The following is an 8,888-nucleotide window of genomic DNA, read 5'->3' on the forward strand; positions in this document are numbered from 1 at the left end:
ATGTATATGGCAGGCTTCTTTCAGTTTTCATCTACCAAGTCCACTCACAAGGCTTTGGTTAGCCTGAGGTTATAGTAGAAGACACTTGCCCAAGGTGCCAGGCAGTGAGACTGAGCCCAGAACCATGTGGTTGAGAAGCAAGCTTCTTACCACACAGCCACCCAATTTTGAATTTTTAATTGAATACTTGAGAAAGATTTGCAATTCACTCTGAATAAGAAACAATCTCTCAGATTTGAAGTGACCTTGATGAGTGCTATGCATGAAACTCTCAGCTCTTGACTCAGGTCATTAATTTGTGTATTTATAACGAACATTGGTTTGATTACATCCCTGTAACTTGGTAGTTCAAGAAAATAAAGCAATAGAATAAGCACTACACACACACACACACACACACACATACACACACACACAGGTGTTGACATAACTGTGTGGTTAAGCAGCTCACTTTGTGATCCTGTGGTGTTAGTTTCAGTCCCACTGTGTGGTACCTTGGGTAAGTGTCTTCAACTATAGCCTCAGGTTGACCAAAGCCTTATGAGTGAATTCAGTAGATAGAAATTATATGGAAGCCTATGATGTGTGCGTGTGTGTATCTTTGTGTCCCTCCCCACCCCCACAACCACCATGTTGCTTCACAACCAATGTTGGTTTAATTACATCCCTGTAACTTGGCAGTTCAGGAAAAGAAAGCAATAGAATAAGTACTGTACTTAATATGTACTGTGGCTGATCCTTTTGATTAAAACCCTTTAAGGCAGTGCCCAGCATGGCCACAGTCCAATGACTGAAACAAGTAAGAGATAAAAGTGATAAGACATCTGTATGCATCACCATCAACACTAAACACCCCTGTTCCATGCTGGCCTATGTGGCATGATTTAAAGCAATGGTTTTCAATTGGGGTCCATGTAGCCTTTGCGAGTCCATACAAGTTTTTGCTGTTAAAATCTGTGTGCAATAAATTTATTATTCTCCTACAACACAAAAAATATTTTAAATTTTTCATGCAATTCTTAAAAATTTTTGATTATAAAAATGCAATAAGGTTTTTTTTTTTTTTTAAAATTTTTTTTTACAGTGAACGGCTGTGGAGGTTCAGAAGAGTAAAACAGAAATCAAAGGGGTCCATAGGCAAAAAATGTTTGAGAATTGCTGATTTAAAGGTATACAATGGGTTCAAGGATTGCATCATACTCCAATGTCTCCTTTGGCATAGTTTCTATGGCTGGCTACCCTTCCTAATGCTAACCACTTTATAGAGTGTACTGGTTGCTTTTTCATGGCACCAGCACTGGTGATGTTACTACGTAGCTAAAAGATTAAGATCCCCTGTGATAAAGTGGGACCACAGTAGAGAAAAGCAGCTTTATGTATGGAGATGAGGGGATAAAGTATGAGAGAAGGGACTAGAACAGAACAAATTTCTTGCTGTAAAGAAGCTGCATGGTTATATATATTATGCACTAAACAATAGTCATTCTCTGCTATGTCTGTGGTGTGGAGCTGTCAGTATATTGTGATAGAAAAAATATCTGATTTCAAATCTATTTGATCCTCATCAAAGATAGAAGACCATATAATCTAGCCACAGAGGAATGTAGCAAGCAACCATACTTCATCCCTTGATGTATTGAGTTCGTGCAACTGATTTGTTACTTTTGAACAATTGTTGCTTTGTTGACAGTTTATTCTAGTTAACATTTATTTGTGTATAAGTTGTGCTTGTGTATAAGTCACTCCTCTAATTTAGTGTTAAATATTGGTACAAAACGTTTTCCCTCCATAGTTTTCTCTATGTATAAGTCATATCCAAATCTAAAATAGTGCAACTTATGCACAACTAAACACAATAATTAATTATGCCTAAAATAAATGTTGTACAAAATAAACCTATTTGCAACATATCTGAAATATGTCGTGTGGTAATTGTAAGCAAATATTGTTTTGTTTCTCTTTCTATCAATAGAAAAATAAATGAGATAAAAAAAAAACTGTATCTTACAAGATTTAAGAATCTGATGAATGAACTGTACAGAAACCCGACCAAACACTATAAATTAATGGGTCATCTCCAGACTACGCGCTCACTATTCTACTCATATTTAAAGTCCTATTGAAAGGTATTGTTACATTTTAATGTTTTGTATTATATGATTGCACTTAATACTACTTTCATTTTTATTGTTGTGATATTTTTATAAGGAAGATCATTATTATTTTTTGTAAATAATTTTTTTGGTTCATTGATCCTCTTTCTGTCATTTATTCATTGATCACTTATCCAGGATAATCCAGTAAGCTCAATTGTGAACCAAGTTACGCTTATCTCAAATTGATCTGTGATATCATGGGTCAGCAATCAGTCAAAGATTCTGTTTGAACTGCAAAAATGCACCCAATGACAACCATCCCCAATGCTCAGCAACACACAATGCACTGATTATCACTCAAGTTTATGTCACAGTGCTACAAATCTGCATATTTTCATACATATTTACATTGTTGTACCCATAAACATGCTACCAGTGAACAGAAAAAATACTTTCTATTGTCATATTTTTACCATATGTTATTGAATCTTATGTTATTGAATCTTATGTTATTGAATCTTATGTTATTGAATCTTATGTTATTGAATCTTACTCTAAATATCATTTAAATCATGAAACAATATCAATATGTGAGTCTAAAAACTGTTTGGTGCCATCATAAAGGAAAGGAGACATAGATTCTCTGGTGACTGCTTTTGTAGTAAGGATGAAGTAGAGAGTCAAATGCTGATGTAGGAAGAACCAACATGTGGAGAGTGACCTAGGGGATTGTGCTGCCAGAACGTTTATCACCCAACTGATTGAAGACTTTGGTTTATTGAAGAGTGACTTACCAATAGCAGTGCATAAGATGGAGTTCTGGAGACAAGTGGTTGATGAAAAGCTGTTTTGAGGTTTTATTTAGGTAAGTTAGAGAGACAACTTGGGGTGTTGTGGAATGAAGCTTATTTTTTTTCCCCCTTGTTATTATACATTTATTACTGGTTCATTTTATAGTGTTGTTTCTTGGGACCAACCACTGTGATAAATGAGGATAGATGTGTACTAGTAATAGAAATGGCTGAATCTCAGCAAGATGCTGCAGCTACTCTCTGCTGCTATTATAAATACACTTGTAGAACTCCTGTCTCTGCAGTTTTGGCAATAGATTATTTTCAAGTAGAACTTTTAATGGACTAAAACCTGATTTATATTGACCGATATCTTGAATTATTCAATCACAAACACACACATGCATGCACACACACACACACACACACACACACGCACGCACACGCATGCACACGCACGCACACACACATGCACAGACATACGCACACGCACGCACACACACATGCACAGACATGCACACACACACACACACACACACACACACACACACACACACATGCACACACATCATATTTGAATCTGATATCTCATAAATCACAAATTTGGTTTCCGTGTTTCTGATCGTCAGGCAATGATAAAAATAGAATAAAGAACTTACTTTCATATGAAATTAGCAAAATTTGAATATAAACAAAATACTAAAGAAGTATGTAAACAAAGTGTTTTAATTAGTTGGAAGCATTTGATAGTATCATATGGACTTATATGGTGTGCAACTGTCAGGTGTTTTGAAATATTACTACAGATATATTTGAATTTATTTTGATAAAAATATGTAAGTTTAGAACAAGCATAATGGATAGAATGACCAAGAAACTTTTGTAAAGCTTTACTGAGATGAAAAGATCATACAAAACGGACATGTGGCTATACAAAGTATAACGATATGTGTCTGTTTTGACTTGTTCTAATATATTTCAAATGATTAAAAAGTTTCTCTTATTTATGTTTTGTCAATTCTAAATGGACTCAGATAATATTTCTTTGATTATATTTTATGATTTCTAAAAGTGTATCTATGTTGATTATGTCTTAATATAAAGGGATTTTCAATCAAACCACTATTTTCTTTAGAAACTGAATCATTAGTTGTGACTACAAATGAATATTGTTAGATTTCTGTATTACATAAACTACTCGTATTACTTTATTACTCAACTTCTATAATGATCTGTATTTTCTTTATATATATGTGTTGGTGTACACACACACACACACACACACACACACACACAAAAGCAAATATGTATTGGTAAGCAAATATATGTGTGTGTGTGTAAGAAAATATGTGTATAGACATAGATATATATGTATTGAGTCATCTTATACAGTTTTTTTATACTTCTTTTATTTTTCAAAATTAAGATAAACAAACTTCTTTTTTAATCTAAAATATACTCTCCTTCATTTTCTACAATGCTCTTCCATCTATCTGGTAGACTTGCAAGGCCTCTCTTCCAAAATTCACTTGTCCGTGATGAAAAATACTCCTCCATTACTGTTCTGACCTCATCTACAGAGTTCATATTTTTTCTGTCCTGATGATTTTGAAGACTACGGAATAAATGATAATCAGATGGAGCAATGTCCGGCAAATATGGTGAGTGGGGCATCGTTTTCCATTCAAACTGCTCCAGCCTTTGCAATATCATCCTTGCTGTATGTGGCCGAGCATTATCCTGATGGAAGAACACCTTTCGTCTTGAAACCAAAGATGGTCACTTTTCTTCTGGCACTGACTTCAGCCACTCAAGCTGCTTGCAGTAGACCTCCTTTGTCATTGTTTAGTTTGGGTTTAAAAGTTCAAAGTGGACCAAGCCTTTCATATCCCACCAAATAGATAACAACACCTTACATGGGTGAAGACCTTCTTTAGCCTGAGGTGTCAGTGTTTCTCCTTTCCCATCCCACTGTCTTTGGTGCTTAACATTTTTGTAGAGAACCCATTTCTCATCACCAGTCACTATTCCGTCCAAAAGAGGTTCATTTGTAAGATGTGACAGCAAAGAAGAGCACCCATTCACTCTTTGCATGCAATTAGACTCGGAAAGTTTGTGAGGAACCCATTGACCCAATTTGCTGACTTTTCTGATGACACGCAGATGTCAATGTATGATTGAATAACCAAATCCAAGCTTCTCTGGTAGTTCCTCAACAGTCACAATGGAATTTTGTTCCACCATGGGTTTGCAGGACATCCTCGTTGAGCTCTTCAGATCTTCCAGGACGAAGTTCATCTAAGCTGTAGTTTCTGGCTTGGAAGTTCTGGAACCACCACTGACACTGGCTTACGCTTATTGTCTGATCCCCATATACTGTATTAATATTCCTCACACTTTCCATTATATTGTTGCCTTTATTGAGCTCATAATGCAAAATATACTGAATATGCTCCTTTGTCACTTCCATTATAACTTTGAAAAAATAACTGCACTCTTCAAAACCTGCACTAAGAATAAGGACAAGGTAAAATTACTAGCTGCTTTTATGGCAAGTTGATGCAGGTAGTTTATCCCATCCGCCTCCGACTTTTAGTTCATGCAATTGAAAAAACTGCATTATTTATAGGATGACCCAATATATACATATATAAATGCATATATACATACATATATGTACAGATCAAAATGGTTTATTTGTGAATCATATTTTGTAGGGTTTTCCAGTCTTCATACAACTGGTTATAAGATGGCCAAAGTTATGTATATATATTGACTAAAATTACTAAGTACCTGCTAAAAACAATTAGAGTCAAAATACAGTATGCAATATCTAATTGCTATAGCTCACATTAATAAATTCCCTATGACCTATCAAACAATAGGTTCTAAAAGATCAATCCCTCTGAACACGTGATCTGCACATACTTTAAACCCGACTTTCTTAAAACTAATCTCTTCCATACAATTGAAATGATGATCACTAGAACCGTGTCTCAGCTTTCAAATGACATTCATACCAAATAATTATTATAAGATGTTCATGAAATCCCTACATCAGTACACAAACCAGCATCAGTTAAATACTTCACTCTTTCATCCAAACACATGTCACATCATATGATAATCCTTCAAAGCCACTATAATAGCATCAATCAGAGAAAATCGTAGCATACAATACCTACATACACCTTCTGTTGGTCCATATCTTTTTTGACTGAACAGGGTGTTATAAGTATCTTTATATATTCCTATAGTCATCTTTTAATTTCTGTAATTTCTGCACTTTACTTACACTTGTTTCAGCCAGAAACTGTGGCCATGCTGGAATGTGATTGCTAGTTTACTTCATTTCACTCCCACAGAGTTTGGTTCAAGGGAATCAGTGAGTTAGACATTGCTACTCGTATTTGCATTTCTTGTCTCAGTGTTGGCTCATAAAAATTTGTTCCTTTTTTTTAACACATCCACATCTATGTGTTGTAAATCACTGAGGTTTTATTGACCAGGTATTGCAAAGTTTTGCCCTTTGGACCCTAAGTGGTTACAGAAATAGGTCCTTATTCTATATGGAGAATATGAGACTTTGGTATATGTAGCAACATCCAATTCAAAAGTGGATAAAGTTTTCAATCCCGAGGTTAGGTGCTAGACCCTCCAGGGTTTTCTACACACACGCACACACACGCAAACACACACGCACAAACACACACACACATGCACACACGCAAACACACACACACACACACACACATTTGTTGCTCTGACTCATGCAAACATACAAGAGTGGGTATTAAAGAATGATATATATGAATATATTTATTTAATCACTCGGCATTCTTACGGTTACAGCTGTTTCACAGCCTTCTGCATGTAGTAATAATTTCAGTGTGGAATAAAATCATGTTTACCTGTTTGCATTAATATGCATGCTGTGCATTATACAATACAATTGTATATTCACAAATCAATGCAAATAAAGAAAGCTGGCTCATCAGATCATCAGAACATCATGGTTACACCAATTATTCAACTGAGTTCTGGTGATCCAGTGAAACAGCTGTGAACAAATGGAATAAACATCTACTCTCTCACATCACTTCTCTTATCTGTTCTATGTATATACATTCTCTCCAATACTGTCCCTCCTGGATTTTCAGAGCAAAGCTAAGGTTTACTCCAACCTCTACCATAGTCGTTCTTGTTAGCCATGTACTTGGTAGAGGGCTAAATGTGAGATTAGTTTGATTCTTCAGACTACTACTACTACTACTACTACTACTACTACTACTACTACTACTACTACTTATATACATATATATGTATGCATGCATGCATGCTTGTTTGTGTCTCCTTATCTTGACATTACACAATTGCTATAAAAGAATGTCATTCATTTCCAGTACTCTGCAACAATGTGTCTGGGTACAAAAAAAAAATCTATTTCAATAAAATCATCACCTGACACATGTAAACATGGAAAAGTGGATGCTAAAACAATGGTGGTAATGACAATGCAATACACACACACACACACACACATATCTCTATGTATAATATTTCAGCTGCATATCTTTTGCACATTTGCTCAAGGGAATAGAACCTTTGTTTTTACCCTGTCTTGGCAGCTTATTTCTTGCTCTAAGGCAATCTTACTGTATTTTCAACAAGACGTAAATTTTATAAATAGTGGATAATTAGTAATAAACATCATTAATTCCACAATTATGTAATTAAGATGCATAGTTAATTAATTTACATCGAATTGAATTAATGCAATATTTATCCCAAATCATTTGGAAATTTTATGTTAATCAGAAATGTGGAGGAGGAGATTGGAAGGGTTGGCTTGAGGAGGGACGACGCCCCAAACCAGGCAAGATGGTGTGAGAGCGGTTGCTGTAAGAGTGAGGTAGATCCGGCTACCTCCATTAACGGGGACAAACCCAGATTTAAAATATTGAACATCAATGTACATATGCATGTGTGTGTGTGTGTGTGTGTGTGTGTATGTAACTTTTCTTTTCTTACTTTTATCATTGGACTGGAGCCATGGTGGGGTGTCCCCTTGAAAGCTTTAGTCAAACAAATTGACCCCAGTGTTTATTCTCTTTTTTGAAGTCTATCCCTTATTTTATCAGTCTCTTTACCAAATCATTAATTTATGTTATATATATGTACCTGTATGTATGCATGTGTGTGTGTGCTTATGAGTAATATGTGTGCAACCCCATGCCACAAGTAACTGATTAATTACAAGCGGAACACACATACAGGGAAATTAAACACAGCAAATTATCTTTACTTCCGGTTCAATCTATATAACTGTTTTTTCTAGTTGGCTGCTTTACATATTATATTTGCAATCTCTATCTGTATTAGATCTTTTTCCTTTGATCTTAAGTGATTTTTTAAAGTTTTAGCTTTTTTTTGTTTTCTATGTAATTTTTGTTTTTCATTTACAACAAACAAGTGGTTTTTTTTTTTTTTCACATCACTAGAAGTGGATATGACAGTTCATTTTTCAGAAGATACCTTTGCTTGTGTTCTACATTAAGAAAACAAAAAACCAAGAAGGAAACAAGATATATACTAAGTCAATATGTAAGATGCCAAGATATTTGTTTTAGATTTCCAGGTTTGGGGAAAGAGGTTTTTTTTTTTTTCCTTGTAGTTTTCTTAATACTGGCATGAAGTGTCTTAACAAATAAATGTATTGAATATATCATTTCAACAAACTGGGTGGAAAATATTTGGAAGTGAACCTCTGTAAGAAAAACTCTGAAACACTGAGTCTGACATGTGAGCTTTGATATTTACAGGAGAAATAATTCTCAATCAAAGGTGATTGTTTCTTGTGTGATGTGCGCGTGTGTGTGTGTGTGTGTGTGCCTGAATTTATATGTGCATATGCATACATGTGTGTGTAAATATACATATGTATATATCTATCTATATATATTTGTGTGTGTACATATATATATATATATATATATATATA

General features: G+C 34.8%; 1 long non-coding RNA gene across 1 annotated transcript in view; it reads left to right on the forward strand.

Annotated features, from left to right (window-relative positions):
- The window catches only part of LOC128250934 (uncharacterized), a 257,822-nt gene that overhangs the window by 228,566 nt on the left and 20,368 nt on the right, over positions 1–8,888 (forward strand). Inside the window, exons 2-3 of the long non-coding RNA XR_008266874.1 lie at positions 1,085–1,169; positions 1,973–2,126. This is a non-coding gene — a long non-coding RNA (uncharacterized LOC128250934). The remainder of the gene's footprint in view (positions 1–1,084; positions 1,170–1,972; positions 2,127–8,888) is intronic.

This window comes from Octopus bimaculoides, chromosome 26, assembly GCF_001194135.2.
Source record: "Octopus bimaculoides isolate UCB-OBI-ISO-001 chromosome 26, ASM119413v2, whole genome shotgun sequence".
In the NCBI taxonomy this organism is placed as follows: domain Eukaryota; kingdom Metazoa; phylum Mollusca; class Cephalopoda; order Octopoda; family Octopodidae; genus Octopus; species Octopus bimaculoides.